The sequence below is a fragment of the Manacus candei genome, unplaced genomic scaffold (assembly GCF_025592945.1).
Source record: "Manacus candei isolate 608988 ecotype Guabito, Panama unplaced genomic scaffold, ASM2559294v1 h1tg000023l, whole genome shotgun sequence".
Classification (NCBI taxonomy): domain Eukaryota; kingdom Metazoa; phylum Chordata; class Aves; order Passeriformes; family Pipridae; genus Manacus; species Manacus candei.
In genome coordinates, this window is record NW_026138071.1 from 2,701,199 (window position 1) to 2,717,511 (window position 16,313).

Consider the following 16,313-nt stretch of genomic DNA (forward strand, 5'->3'; position numbering starts at 1 on the left):
GTTCCTTGCAAGATGATAGTGCTAGTGAAAGTGTGGCTACATATTTCATTTGGTGTAAGCGTAGTGCTGTCAGCTATGCTCAGAGAAGGAGGTAGAATTGATCATTTTTAATCACTAGAGAGAAATGAAATGCAGAAACAAAAATGTTGCTAGCATGATATGGCATCTCTGTGCTGAAAGGACCATTCCTTTCCTGGCTTAGCAAGGTATTGCATTTTGTGTTTTTGTTCCCGGGGGAACAAGCCACTGCTTTCCTCCTTTTCGGAAAACATTTGTAAGATGAGAAGTGGAATATTAATAATTTAAAATGCAAGTTGCAATAATGCCATTTGCATAAGGATATTTCTTGACCCATGGAGGATATTCGCTGTTTGTTGGAGAAAAGATTAGCAGAGGAACTGTGGGAGCCTGATGGATCTAAAAGGCTACCTGGCAATAAACTTATTTCTCAAGTGATTCTTAATGTGGTTCCCAAGACTGGAATTCTCTATTTGTAGCCTACTCTTTTTTTCTGGAGGACCTGAGGCACTGTCAAGAGAATCAATATCCCCCCCGCACTGGGTGTGGTGGCAATAAGCAGATATTAACACGGAGAGAGGGTTTGTTAACAAAGGGCTTGGAAACAGATCCTTTCTCCTGCAGAATTTGCTTTGTGAAGTTTAGCAGTGACCTTCACTGAGAAAGTCCTCCAAAGACATGTTAAAGATGAACCACATGGAATTCAGCAGCTGGGGTTAAGACTGGGTTGACTCCACTGATGTTTTAACCTATAGCTTCAGGAATTGTGGTGGTTTTTTGTTCGGGCTTTTTGAGGTGTTGTTTGTTAAGCCAGATGCTTATGCTGCAGAGCCATCCTTCCATGCTGTTTTCAATGCCAGCGGTACCGAAACATTACTCATAAAGTGCACACACTGTTACGATTCGTGACTTTAACTCTTAGCATATTTATAGGCCTCATTTCCATTTTTTGTGGTCTCATTAATGGAGCAGCAATAATAAATTGAAATGTTAATGGAGGATCATTTCACCAACAGCAGAAGGTATTAAAGAACTTGATAAGATAGTTGAAAGGAAAATAACTTTTTAGTAGTGTAATTTTTTAACCACTGCCCCTGATTGTCTCTTTCTAAACATGTGTAATTAGGGCAGTCTTGAAATTGAGAATATAATTTCAGATGGACAATTTTTAAATCAGCTTTCTGGATACCTTACATGGGAGATGGACCATTTGTAGAAATTCCAGTGGGGACAGCCATTCTGGAAGTTGAAGCATGAGCAGACTTTGCTGTAGTCATGGTGGTAGAGATAGAAACCCAGAAAGCACCTTTTGTCTATGTGAGTTAATGCCCTTCATTAACAGAGTGTGAAAAAGTGGTCCTTCTTGTATAAAGTGGGCAGTTCATATCCTGTTGTGAAATACTTGGAGATAGTGTTAAGGTGTGGTCTCATATGGGACTTAAATTCCCCAACAGATGAGGGAATTGTACCTCAGAGTCTCTTGGGGGCACTGTACCTCACTTTTCCCACTGGTAAAGTGGAGGGCTTTGAGTTAGTGGAACACAGTAGGATTTTAAGGCTTGGTCATTTAGTATCTGTGGAGAGTTAGTGTCTCCTGAGGGAGAGGAGTTACACTGTGGGGCAATCCTCAGCTGGAAGTAAATGGTACCAGACACCATCCAGGACCTTCCCCAGCGCCACGTTGTTGAAGACCTCTGTGCTGAAATTAGTTACAGCCGCAAAGACATTTCTATATGCATGTTTAGAAGTTGAAGGATAAAACTTGTAAAACATTTGAAGTAAATTTGCATTCTGGCCCCTGGTCAGAGCATCTGTTTGAGTCTTTTGCTGCTTAGTTCCAGAAAGTTTGTTCCCAGTGAGTTTTCATCTCTCTGAGCAGATGCATTAATGCTTTTTGGACTTTGCTTACCCACAAATATAGCAGAAGCTTTGAAGTGAATTGGCAGCTTTTCACCACCCTTCTTTCTCTTTTTTTTTTTTTTTTAATAATAGGTTTAAAGGTACTAGAGTGGGTCAAGAATTGCATGTTTGAACTGTTTGTTTCCTACAAGAAAAGAGATTGGCATTTAAATGTGTCAATCAAGCTAATCATCTCATAATCAGGAGTCTGGTGACCTAGAAACTTAATCTAGTCTTGTGAGTGCAAGTATCTGCAACTTTTTAAAGAAAACACAAAAATATTATTTTCAAATGAGACATGATTGGTCTAATTCTCTCTTTTTTTTTTGTAGATACCATTAATTTGAAAATTAATGTGAGGTGCCATTGTCTTGCTTCTGTGCAGGCAAACTGTGTGAGCACTAGCCCACTGAGCTAAGCTGAAGGTGAGCAAGTACTTATGGAAGTGGACAGATAAATGCCAATGGAAGGCCATTTGAAACAGGAAGGAAAAAAAAAGAGAAGGTTATTTGTCTAGCCTTATTGGGAAATAATCAGAAAAGTGACTGGAAGCATTATATTTCATTTTTTCTTGCTTAGGTCTTGATTCAAAACTCACCAAAATGAGTGGGAAACTTTCCATGGTGTGCTTGATTTCAGGCTGGGATGCCCAGTCCTCACTTACTCTGTCTCCCTGAAACAAATTAATAAGGGCTTCGAGCAAATAAAGATATTTTCAACAAGCAGTACTATCAACAGTACCTGGCAGTGGCAAGGCAAACTCATATGTTGTGGCTGTAATGACTCTTCGACATGTAGAGAGGAAAACACTTGCTTTGGATATGGATATGGATATGGATATAACCCAATCACGTGGCACGGGGTTATGTGTGCAATAAGGTGTCATTTTTAGATAGACAAGTGACCTTGAAATGCTTATAATAGTTTGTTGCATCGTCATCTTTTAAACTTCTTACTCTTTGGCTTTATTTCAGTTGTGTTTAATTTTCCCCCTGGTATTTTATGTCTTAAAAAATTAAGTGTGTGCAGATTTGGTTTGGGAATGGAGGTGGAGCACAGCTGGTGGAGTGGAGGAGCAGGGAGGGAGATCTTTTTAAAGCAGCTAAACTTGTAGCCAAAAAAGATACTGCATTTATAATGTTCCCATTCTTCTCAATACTTAACAAGAAAAATGATTGTGTGTGTGTGACGTGAATATTCAGCACAGAGCTTTGGTAGCTGACCGCTCTCTTTTCACAGCCATCCAACCGCACACACATTCCTAGGGGATTACCTCACTGCCAGGCTCCTCAAAGTGTGGGATATGCCGAAGCCGACCAACTGCAAAGCTCCTTTCTCATCACTGTGGTGCTGATTTTAGGCAATGACCTTTAAAACCACAAATCTAACCCTACATCTACCCCCAAAAAGATTTTTCATCTGTTAGCTAAATGGGAGAGAAGCTGGAAGTGGAGATAGGGTAGAGTCTGTAGGTTACGTGTAGAAATTCCTCTCCAAGCTTTCCACTCCCCTTTGGCTCTAAGCACTCAATAACTTTCCAGCCAGAGAATGTTTGTCCCTTCCTTCTCTCTCTCTTTTTTTGTGTTCTTCCCTTGTTTTGCATATTCTGACAACACTGTTTACTTCAGCCTGCAGCTCCCACTGCTTTGTGTGCTTTCTCTCCATCTCACAATTGCACAAATAAATCACTGAGGAAAATTTGCATTTGATGGGAATTTTTAGGTGATATTAAGTTTTATGGGAGGAATATAATGTATGTGAGTTGGCCTAATTAAACTGAATTTTCATTTGTGACACAGAGGTCTTTATCTGTACAAAGCTATTTTTGTCTTTCATCTTTTTTGCTATTAAACATGCCAGTGGATTTGAAAACCCGTGGATGACAGGTCTCAGAAAGTATCGTCTCTCTTGTAGCAAAATATCTGCTTATGCCAAGTGAAGCAAATCAGCATCATCAAAGAACTGAACAGTTAATTTATGCCAGCAATTTCTGAATGCCAGGAGGATGGAGTCCGAGGCCCATATATGTTGTAGCACCCTCTAGTCGCTCTGTTGGTGACTTGCGTTGCTCTAGAGGAGAGATAAGTCTGGCAAAGTTGTTTAGATCAAGGGAAAGTTGATTAAAAATTTTTCCAGAGTTTCTGTGCCCTGATAGACTACATAGGTTAAAAGTGGCTTCCTTCCCCCTCCCAAACAGTGGTGTGTGCCCTGGAGCCCTGCTGGATTTGGCTTTGGTGAGCACAAGGTTTCTCTTGCCTCTGCCAGTCCTGCTTGTCAACTGGGGCACAGTCCACAATGTGATTGCTGGGGCTGTGGACACACACTGCCTGTTCTGCCACACAGGTTGGGGTTGTAACACCTGCACAGCGGGGGGAACACATGGGAAATTCATCCCATTGGCTGCTGCAGCTTTGTTTCAGAGACATGAGGAACCAGCCTCCCAATTCCCATTTTCACCTTGTTCTTAAATACGTGAATTGAAGGGAAGGGCAGAAATCCCATTATACCCTGGGTCACACATCCTACTAGAACATGCTTAAAGCATACCGCTGAACAGGAACTTGGTCTGTGATATTTCTCCCTCCATGAGCTTCAGGAAGGGCTGTAAACCTTCTGCAGGATTCCCAGACCTGACCTGCCAGAGCACAGGTACTTGAGAGAGCTCCATACAAATTCTGTGGTTTTGACTTTTTCTGGAACAGGACTGGCAAAGTGTAACTTGAGATTGTCACACTGATTAATACTAATAATGCTGGTGCAGCTCCCCAAAGTGCATGAAGGACTGATCAAAGTGCTAGTTCCAATTTATTTTTCAGACCAAAGATTTCCACACTTGCACAACTCTCTTCGCTGCCATTTTCCATGCAAGGGGTCTGCGTGCCCCTGAGACTGATAGAGCATCTGCTGCTCTGTGAAGACAAAGATAAACTGGCTCATGGTGTGTTGTCATTTCACTTGCTCTTCAGCATAAGAACAAGCAATAAGAATGCATTTAAGATGTTAATGAAATTAATGAAAGCTAGATCTCGGAAACAGCTGAGATTGTTGCCTGTCTCAGGCAGATTTGTACTTCATTTCAATTACAGATGAGCCAGAACCAAAACCCTGATTAGAATTGCTCCAAATTTTGGATCCACATCTCTCAACTTTGCAGTTTTGATCAGTTTCCAGTGTTTAATTTTCTTCCTGTTTTATTTTTACTCCAGGTGTTTTAATGTTTTCATTTTTTTCTCTGTGAAAGACTGGCCTTGGTGATGGACATGAGACCTGCGTCCCGTTGGGTCTGCAAAGGCATAATTTGGTTTCAGGATGTGCTGATACACACTGGGAGAGCACGTACTAGACTTTGGGCTGATAAACACTTCTGTGCCATCTATGCAGGCAGGGGGCTGCCCCTACTGGCATTCTGGCAGCTCAGTAAGGCACAGTCCCTGGGAAGTCCTCCTTCCATTAAATGGCAGATATCTTTCTCAGTGGCCTGAAATGCCCACAACTCGTGACAAGTCCCCAGCTGCAAATCTTACTGATGGTTTGTTACCATGCCTTTACCCATCATGCCAGATGACCCCATGGACAGTGCAGTGTTCTCAGTTTGCACGTATATAAATTCCACTGCAGAATTTATACCTTGATGGAAAAAAAGAAAGCCTCTCGGAGACAGTGTATTAATAATGAACAAATTCCTTTTTATGTCTCCTGGATATAAGGGGACCTCAGGTTTTTCCCTGGGGAGGGAGAATGGTCTGAACAGCACAGTTAGAAACCTCAGAGGCAACAAGCATGCAGGAAAGGCTGGTTTATTATCTTTGTTCTTTCATTGCTGTCTTCAATCCCAGGAATAGCATTACTTCGGGCCACAGGTATTGTGCAGTGCATTTTTAGGGGAGATTGAGAAAAACACCTGATCATAATGCTTTAAAAACATTGATAAAAGAGGAATAGGAAAAAATAATTTACATTAAATGCTACAGTGCTTCATTTACACAATATAATAAAAAGCAAATTTTGTGATTCGAGTAATGATTGCAGGTTATTAAACTGGGCTTTAAAGGCTTTATAAATGAAAGCCTTTTAATAAGTGATGAACATGGATGATAATGCACTTGAAAATAGGGAGAATCTTCATAAAACTTGACACATTTGTTCTCCACCCACCCACTTCCTTGTTACTTTTCTTGGTCCCCGGATCACTGTCACGAAAAATGCGCCAGCGTGACAAAGCTTTAGCTGGAATACTACATGGGAAAGCACCACCTTCCATGGCTGCCAGGGCCTGGAGAACATGACTTCTTGGTAAGAGGCTGGAACACCATGGCTTTCCACTGGTCGGAGCAGGGGTTGTGGGGCAGCTAAAGCAAGTGAGACTCCTCTTTCAGAGCCAGATTCATCACCAGATGGTTTCCATCTATGTGTGTAAGAGATCTCTCCTACGCCGATCGTTGAGAGATTGAGCGGAGCGCTCACTGAGACACTGCTCTCCCTGGACAGACTTTCAGTTAGAAAATTGGCAGCTGGTGATGCTACAGGCGTGGGGCTGAGAGGCAGAGCGGGGCTGGGCTTCATTAGGGCCTGATTCAGAGCATAGCAACATCAATGGGTGTCTTCCTACCAACTTGAAGGATCTCACCTGGGCAGTGCTGGAGTGACAAACTTTGAGAATCATTTCACTGCTTCTTTGTCTTTGCAAGGGTTAGTTCTGATTGGCATCAGATTGTTGCTGAGCCGTGCAGCAGATGGTAGAACTTTCCTTCTCTTGACCCATAAAAAACTGATACTGGTGTAAGGGAAACTGATCCTGTAGGTACTGCCTTTTGATTAGATATCTGAGAGTCGTAAAAAACTTCCTGTCATGAGGGTGAGCATATCAGACAGCCCTGCCCAACTGCAGTTTTGGATAACTTAATTTTACCTGCTCAACTTCCCTCCTCATTTCAGTGGAATATTCTGCTCTATTTTGCCTAAATTATTAAAGACTGATGAGGTTTCCAACCTCGAAGTGGCTGCATTTCAGTGATGGATGAATTGATTCTTGTGTGGATATAGTAATCAAGGCATTTTTCAGCATCTTCGGCATGAAAGGCACAATATAAACGTGAAATATTATTTTGTGCCATGCAGCTGCTCAAATCTGAAATACACATTATGTCTCGGTAATATAGACAGTGCTTAAGACTGTTAAATTAAACTATTAAAGCCTATAGAAAAAACAGAGATGACAGAGTGCAAATTAAATCTGAATTATCGTTAAATTGCTGTGCCAGTAGTTTTCAAACACATTCATAGTGACCTGGAAGAGAGCTGGGGGAGTGGAATGACATTCACACCTCCTAATTGGAGTCATTATCCGATCTTTGTTATCATGCTGCCCACAACAAGGGCATCTCTGGGACACCAGTGACAAGGAGGGCAGAAGGATGCCTGTGGACCACAAGGGATACATAGGGATGTTTTGAATGTCCTACCATCTCTCTGATTTAAATCCAGGACATGGCCAGGCAGTCACTTTGTCAGATATATAGTTTTGAAAGTCAGTAAAGGACTGCAGGTTCTTGTCTGTGCAGGGTGACTGAGGTAGGAGCATGGGGGAGAAGGGGGTCATAGTGCATGGTTGGGTTGTGTTTGTGAGAAATGTTGGTGTCCCAAGGACATGTCATTCCTTCCTCCCCACTTCTCTTCCCTGCTAATACCCAGGCTCAGTGAGGGCCTTGCTGGACCGGGGGCTTGTAATAATTCCAGCTATGGGCCTTCATGGATTATTAGGTGGGAAAGGAGCTTTTTAAGTTAGCTAAATGATCTGTCTGCCAAAATATGAGTGCACCTGATAGTATGTTCTCAGGTGCTTTTTCTGGTTCATTTATATCCAGTTGCAAGTGATGAAATTTTCAGAACTTCCTTTGGAAGTTTATCCCTGCCCCATTCTTTAATAAACACTCCACAGTGCATTTTAAAATTAAGATTTTGCCTTTGTTTTCCTCAAGTCATTACTCATGACAGGTGCTCCGTGTACTTCTGAAAATCACTTTCCATCCTTAATCTTTACAAGTCCTTGCAGGCATGTAGGTATCTGTTTATTGTGAGTCAGCCTGATGCCAATCCATCAGTTTGCTTCTTGGAGGACTTTCATGACAGCAGGTGATTAATTTTCAAAGCAGATTCAACCTTTAATCTGCAGAAAAGGAAACAATCTTTCCCCCGCTCCTTTGCTGATTGAATCTGGAAATGAATGAATGATACCTGACTCCATTGTGTTTTTAAGCTAGTTTTCATTAAATATAATTGGTCAGTGCTGATCATCAAGTGTCTTGAAGATTGTCCTACGTATGTATATGGTACTAGTCAGAATGAGCTCAGTGATCGATATTCATTCAACATCTTAAACTGCTCAACAATATTAAATGGATTTTCCCAATGTCCCTGCAAAGCGGGGAAATAATGTAACTCTTGAGCAAGAGTATTAGAGAGGATAAATGCTATGTCCAAGCAATGCTGAGCAGCTCCTGACTTGTATCTTTGTACTTGTCATCCTGCTGTTTGTCACCATCAACCAATGCAGTTAAAGCTGGAGAAAACTCCCAAGGATGGCCGAGAAAAGCCAAAAATTAACAGAAGTGGAGGAAACATCTCAAAGTGAGTTCCCTTGTATGTGCTTTTGTATTCCCAGATATGTCAGTGGCTAAGCTGGGACTAAACCTGAGTGCACACACAACCGTAGTTCTGAGTATAGTTTAGTTGTTATCTGGGTGGTTTATTAGTTATTGGGCTTCTGTACAAATGATGGGAACACTGATCTCTATCCTTAAGTCCATCTCTTGCTATACTGCTAAAATATATTTCCTGTTTCCAGCATGAGACTGAGCCTCAGTCTGTGAGAAGCTAAGCTCATATGCAAATCATTTTACATACTGCTGCACTATAAAAATCATACTAATTTTATATACATATACAGTTAGCTCAGTAATGGCTAAAGATCTGTGTTCCTCCCTAGACTTACTGTAGGAAATCTCTTCAATTTCCCTGCTGCAAAATGAGAGTAACTAACAGTGTATTTAATTTAGTTATTTAAGGCCAAGCCTGCTACGGGACATTTCTCTGTGGCTATGACTTCTTGGGAAATTTGAATGAATGACCAAGAAGAATCTGAATCACCCAGTCATGCAAATTAAACTATTTCAATAATATGAGGGCTACTTTTCCTGATCCATAGTAATTGATGAGGCTCATTATATGTTAATATCACTCCTTTTTTTTAATCTTACATGTAATTCACTACAGTGTTTCAATGTGAAGGTATAATTAAGATTCAGATGGCAATTTCATTCTAGACTGCTCTCTACACTTGGCTTTAATAAAAATTAAAATTTGGGATGCTATTTTCTCTAGAGGCAGAAAAAAATATTCTTTTTGATACTTCAGATATAAATCCACTCAGCCACTGCTGAGTTTTCTAATTGTGAAAAAAATGCAAAGTACTACCTCTTCCAGGCAAGCACTGCTTCTCTGCCCACTCCATGGTTTGGTGCCCCAGCTAAAGATCTTGTGTTCAGTGCAGCAGCCAGGGCTTAGTTTCTCAGTGCTTAAAAACTCTTGACTTTCTTATCAGCTGTGACCAATGACCAGTTCCTCCATCTATATGGTAACATTAACTATCAGTGTTCATGGTGCTGGTGGTATAGCAGCCAGCCACTCCAAGATCTGCATCACCAAGCAGTTGAGGTGCACATCTATAGGTGAACCCACATGAAATTTCATTGCAATTTTATTTTGCACATTAGGGGTTTATGTGGGGCTTCAAGTGGGCAAAAAAGGCTTCCCAGTGAGGGCTGGAGAGACACATGTATGTCTGTGTCCTTGTGGTGTGTCATTGCTTTGCGCTGATACTCTTTACCACCAGGCTCTGGCTGTATGTGGGATTTGATGGCTGCCTACCAGTTGACTACACACATGAGTTGGTGCCGGGGATGCAGCTCACTGTTGACAGAAACACTTTGGAATGTAGCACATGAAAAGAGCAAAACGAAATGTTTCTGTAATATCAGGAAAAGACAAATGTGGGTGTACATGAAAACATCCCAGAGAGCCTGCTTACACGGGCAGGGAAGGGGGGAGGTGGGAGTTCCTGTGCTTTTGTAAAGCGAGCAAAATAGTCACCACCTGGTAGTGGGAATTTCTGAAGTGGATGACAAAAATCTCATAATTTTTTTTTATAGCAACCGTTTTTTGGAAGCGACCATTTTGTTGCTGTTTTGTGTAGGCTGACATATCAGGTGCTTTATGAACCCACTTCAGAGGCTTTCTTTACTGGCTTCTTGAAGAGAGGGGGGCTGTGTGTCTGGAGCACTGACCTTGTGTGGGGTGAGCTGCAGCTCTAGGCAGCAGTGGTGCCCAGCAGGGTACACCAGGTCGTTTCTCTGCCCAAAGGGAGGTGTGCATTTTATAGCACTGTCAGTGCCCACAGGGATTCATAGGCTGTAATGTACACAAATAGTCCCACCAAAGCCATGCAGCCTCCGTGGGGGTAGAAGAAGAGCAGTAGAGGAGAGACTGCCTGTGGTGGCAGCTGTAGCCACCAGGGTGGGGAGTGGGCCAAAATTCCACCTCCACCTCACTGCTGGAGTGGATGGGACAATGTACAAACGTTTTTCAGTGAGATAAGTTCTGGGGGCTCTATAAGAGCCAGAGTGATCATCATCCTGCTCTACAGTGGGGAGAACTAAGCAAAATCACGGAGTGGGTTTCTGACTCAGTTTCCCCTCCTGTAAGCTGGAAGAAATCCTTCCTAAAGATGCTGTAAAAATAGTTATGTTACATAGATGCTGTGGTGTGAGGGATCGTGTGAGTCCTTCAGAGAGACAGCTTGCTGTCTGACAGCTGCTTTAAAGATGTAAAAAGGAATGCAAAGGTTTGGCTTCACTTTGCGCCATGTGGAAAAGCAGGATGTGTCTTTCAAAAAAGGAATTTATCACAGCATTGTAGTTCTGAAAGACTGCAAGTATTCTAGGTCCTATTCTCCCCGAGTGTAATGGCAGCTCCTGTGCCAGGCTCTCCTAATAGTGGGGATTTGGGGTTGCCTGTCCATGCAGGTAGCTACAGTGGAAGTGTGTTGTCTCTGTGCCATGTGTTGTACTGTAATGTGAGTTTTGGAACTGAGCCTGTTTTTAATAAATTGTACCTTTTCCTCAGCTACTTCCCGTCTAAATACAATGTGTTAACCCAAAAATGAGCAACCATCACGGCAGCTGTCAGTGGATTTTCGTATGTTCTCAGCAAAGACCCTCTGAGGAATTTCCTTATTAAACAGACGAGCTATCAAAAGCACCTCTTCCTGCCAAAAAGGGCAAAAAGCACAGAGAACCAAATGAATGTTCAGTGAAATTGTTGCAGTTTAACGAGGTCGAGCCTTGGAAGGAGATCTCTCCTGACTCATGCCTGCTGCAAGGAGACTCAAAATAATAAGTGAAAGTCTTGAAGACAAAACCTTTATCATCTTTGTTTTGACCCTTTCAGGACATACCAGTACTTTTGACACATTTCTGATGGATGCTGTTGCCCCTAAAGCTGAGCTGGGCTGGGAGGTGTTTGTAGGGCATCACGTGCAGTGAGGTCTTGGCTTCTCATGGACAAACCCTAATCAGGGAGGCTGGGGAATGTTGTTTCAGTTTCAGTCACATTTCAGACTTGATCTTGAGGAGGGAAAGTACTGACCTCAGTTGTAAGAAAACAAGTGTGTCACCAGGTGTGTATGTAACTTTTGGTGATTGAGTAAAACAGACCAGGACTCTCCAGCCTGGAAATGAGATGGACCAAGTGGGCATGTGGTGGTGATCCGGCAGATGCAAGGGGGTGTGGAAGCAAGCAAGGAAGGGGGAAAAGAGGTAGCTTCAGACATCCTGAAGTCACTGTTTTGCTTGCTGTGCTGTTTTATGGCTCATTCTAAAGTAGCATTGGTTCAATAGTGGTGTTGGATGGAAAGCTATGAGAAGATCAGGACAAGTGGTGATAGTGGAGGAATTGACCCAGAAAAGTGATAGGACAAGGCTTGATTGAAGCAGTAGAAAGGCAGAACCTGGATTTTTGTAAAGAAAGAAGGAAAATGATCTTATTTGAAACAGAGGGTGATGTTAAAGAGAAATACTGTGTCTGAGAGGCAGATGAATTGATCACATAAATTAAGACTGTTCATTTCAGTGATAGCACAGAAATGTGCTGTCTGCTTTTGTTCCATCTCAGCCTGGGTTTGGCCATTTTTATTCCAAGTCACTGCCAGAAGGTGTCCTTTAATGCTGCCCTCCTGTACTGAATTCAGGAGAAGGGCTCCTTACCGGATCTAAGTCTTTCCATTATCTTATTTCTTTCCTAAGGGAGCAAAATTGATTCCCAATAAAGCAGCTGGTTGATTTTTAAGATTCCAGACCTGCCTATTTGTTTGATCTTTTGGTTTTGCATTTAACTGGTTGCTCGCTCTGTCTTGCCTCTAAATGACTTTCACCCAGTCCATGAGCACGGACTGCAGCTCTGTGTCCAAGATATCGCACACTACACCACTTCTCCAGGGACTCCCACCACATTGTTGGTTATGAAAGCTAATGAAAAGTGCTGTTTCTCCTTTTTCTTCAGTAGTTTTGATTTTTATTCATTTTGTCCCTGCCTGTCAGGACTGGATGAGTGGAAAGGAAGGGGGAGTCATTGAAGCTCTTTCATCACAGACCCTGAGCACGCTCTGCTTCACTCTTCCCTTATTCCCAGGAGTAAATTACCACTTTTTTCATACCCTTGAATTTTCTTTATGCTTGTTTTTTACCCTTGTTGCCTTGACTCCTTCTTTTGGCTCTGAGATCCTCATCTTTGAGGCATTTCCTATTTTAGTGAGTATGTTTGGCAGTAATTAACATTGGAGCATGGTCCAGGCTAACAGTGCAATACATACTTTGATATTTTTTACTTATTTCTGATTAATGGTCACACACTCAAGCCAGTCAGTTTCAAAGTTAAAACCTTTTTTTTTATCTGTTTCTGACCACTGCAAACTTTTCCTTTTATGTAGAGGAGAAAAGATCTTTTCCTCCTGCTTTGTGAAGGGATACAGTAGGGATGAGGAGGCTGGGTTAGGAAGCTGGCTGGTAACTTTGTGCATTATACACTGGGTTGAATAGGACAAAGTCTGTTCTCCAGAGTTGCTTTGGTTGTGCAGCACTAGGCATTTGTTTGTGAATGACGCAAGTGCTGTGCAGATGAAAAAGTAAGCATAGCTGTGTCTGGTATCCAGCATTACTTTTTAATACCTTTCTGAAGATAGCATTTATTCAGCGGGAAGTTGGTTATTTGACACACCGTATCGTTCTTCTGGGTAGTACATCCCTATAGGATTCCAGAAGGCTACTGGCACAACAATTAAGGGTGCATATTTTAAGCAGTGCTTTTTGACAGATGCAGGTAAAACTGGCAGTCATTCTCTCCATCATTCTCTCCGGTGCACTGCCAGTGGCAGTATCCAATATCAAATGCTACAGGGAAGATGCAAGAAACTACATTGTGCTATAAAGGAGTTTCCTCTCACTCACAGCCATCAGAGCTGGCTGGTGCCCTGAAGTGTGCTAATGTTGTTCATATAGGGATTTTTAGCTTGTGAGTGATCTTAGGAGTGAGTTGTTGATTTTACAGAGCAGAGCAGTGATGGAAGCAAAGGTAGGTGGAGCAGTATGGCTTGGGGCAAGTGTGGAGCCAAGGATGGTCAGGATAAATTGAAATAGTCCAGTGGAAATTCTTGATTTTCATTACTTTTATCACTTACAATCCATACAGTTTAGTCCTTTCTTTCACCTGGATAAATTAAGAAAATCACTTACTCAAGTCCATAGGCAAATATTACAATAATTTTCTCAGAATTAAAATAAGCTTTTCTAATGAGTTTTTATGGTCTATCATCCAGCAGCAAAGACTTGTAGAACCTGAATGAAAAATAAGTGTGCTTTTTTCCTCATTACTTAATTAGCCAAACTCTGCTTTCACTTTTAACTGTTGTTATATGTTTGAGTGACTGAGATTTTACTCTTTCCTCATGTACTTGAGTCAGCAGAGTGATCACTCAGTTTTGACCCAAGAACCATGTAGGAGATGGGACCACTTGACTTCCTGTAATTTCTTGACCCACCACCTGTTGAAGAGAAAATTAACACAGAATTGATACAGATGATTTGGCTATAACATCTCAATGTATCAGCATCAGCCTGAAATATCCTGCCTGGAGAATGTCAGACATGAGCATTGCCAGCCCTGACATCACCTGCCTTGGGAGGCTGTGCTGTATTGTTCTGGCAGGTGATTCCCAGTAACAAAGAGAGATTAAATATCCCAAAGAATTTTACTCAGCTGTGTAAAACATTATTAAAACGAACTTTCAAATAAAGTTTGTGTGTTTCTTGCTCTCTGGCTGCGCACTGCTGGCTCGTTTCGGAGGTGTGGGAGGCATAGGCACTGGCATGGCGTGGTGGCAAGACTCCATTCCTGCAATTTTAAGAGGGCATTTGTTGGAGAAAGGTCCACACAAGCTGCAGAATTGCAGCAGCTTTAGCTGTGGTTATATGGATAAATATATTTTCATCCAGCACTATCAGCAGAGTGCAACTGAGTAGGACTGCAAATAGTCAAGTACATTGTCCTGTGGTGTAGCGGCCGATTTCACACTGCTGCCCTCAGGGGCACAGCAGACATTGCTGCCCAGGCAGGTTTGCAGGCACCGCCATTCCACCTCCTGCTCTCCTCAGGAAGAAATCAACTTGACTTTGTGGGTTTGGATTTTTCTCTTCTGTTTTAAAGCTTCAGCACATCTCCAGTTTTTGTATACAAAATAGTCCCCTGTAGAAAACTCTGTTAGCACAGACAGTGCTTGTTGCCCTCTACTTTGAGCTCTTATATTCTGGTTTTCTGAGAACTTTGCCATTCGGAGTGTCCACATCAGTAAGGCAGGGATAACCTGTGCTGAATTTCCTGAATTTGGTGGCTGACCTGTGCTGATGTCCATGCTGTCCCAGCTCAGCTGCTTTCCTTTCCTGATGTAGCTCAATGAGAGCTGGCCCACTTTTGTCTACACTGTGCTGCAAATACTCCTGCAGTTGCATTAGAGTCTGTGATGATGATATCACCTATTTTTGGTGCTTAAAAAAATTAAAAAGATGACTTTAAAAAAAGATTAAAAGGAAAGAACAGAGAAGGGAAGTAAAAAGAACATACCTAGGTCAGCTGCATGCAGTGTGTTTCACCATTCTTGGGAGATAATGGCAAATCTTTCTTTAATCTGCAGTTCCAAGCTGCTGAATTGCTCTGGGATCTCTGATTTATCCAAATATCCTCTCTTACACTGAAATCAGACTCTTGATGTTGCCTGTAACTCTTAGAGCTGCAAATCCTAAATCAGTTTAGCATTTCATCTGTTGTCTTTACTCCTTTGAATAGAAATAATGGCAAGAAGATAGAGGGATAAAGAAAAACACCAGTGGGAAGTAGAATCAAATCTGGCTGATGAAATATAATGTTGTTAAGCCACAGATGTTAAGTACCTTTAACTGATTCTTGACATATTCTTCCAAAGGGTCGTCTCCTGTGACCCTCACAGGAAGAGCCATCGGGATGCGCATGTGGCAAGTCTATGCAAATCAGAAGCAAAACATTTGCCCATAAGACTTATAAGGAGCTTTTCAGTTAGACAGTGGTGGTATAAATGCCAGCCTGATCTGATCTATTAGTGTAGTTGAGTCTAACCTCTCTGGCCTTTTAAATGTGGGAAAACAACAGCTCTGAGTGGCTGTTGGGAGGTTTCAATTACATTTGCACCCCAGAGGGACACAGCAGTGACCTGGTGCTGATGGATTTATGAGTATGTTATCTGACAGGAAGGTGGGTTTAAAAACAAAGCTTGCAACACATGCTTAGCTATTACACTGAACTACTTTTCTTGACTTGGACATCTCTGTTTTTCTCCTCTCATCAGGCTCAGGTAGTTCAGAGGATTCCTACCATTGAAACAAAGATTGTTTCCTCATTGATGTCCCAGAAATCAATCTAACAGTATCAAAACAAAAGTAATTTTAGATAAAAAAATGCACCAACATTTGAATCACTAGCAGGGAGAGAAACCTTTTGCTTCAGATAGTTTTTTTAAAAGCTGAGAAGATTATTTTCTCTGACTAGTCTGAGCAAGAGTTATTTCAAGTATAAAAGGACAAGTTAGATTTTTGGGAACACTTTTACATTTAAATCCTTGGAATAAACATGCTTCATTGATATATTGTCTTGCCCACATTATATCATAGGAGAGCTTGGTTTACTTAGCTGGAAGCCATAGATGATTTTTCTTGAAGGTTATGAATTGCTATCCTTATTCCTCTGGAGCCTTTTATTCT

General features: G+C 41.8%; 1 protein-coding gene across 10 annotated transcripts in view; it reads left to right on the forward strand.

The window, feature by feature from the left end:
* Positions 1 to 16,313, forward strand: part of SEMA5B (semaphorin 5B) — a 268,733-nt gene that overhangs the window by 92,528 nt on the left and 159,892 nt on the right. The window contains exon 2 of one of the 10 annotated variants that reach the window (XM_051787551.1): positions 2,250 to 2,342. The exons of the other annotated variants lie outside the window; for them this stretch is intronic. The gene's annotated coding sequence lies outside the window, so the exon portion shown is untranslated. The remainder of the gene's footprint in view (positions 1 to 2,249; positions 2,343 to 16,313) is intronic. 10 annotated transcript variants of the gene reach the window in all.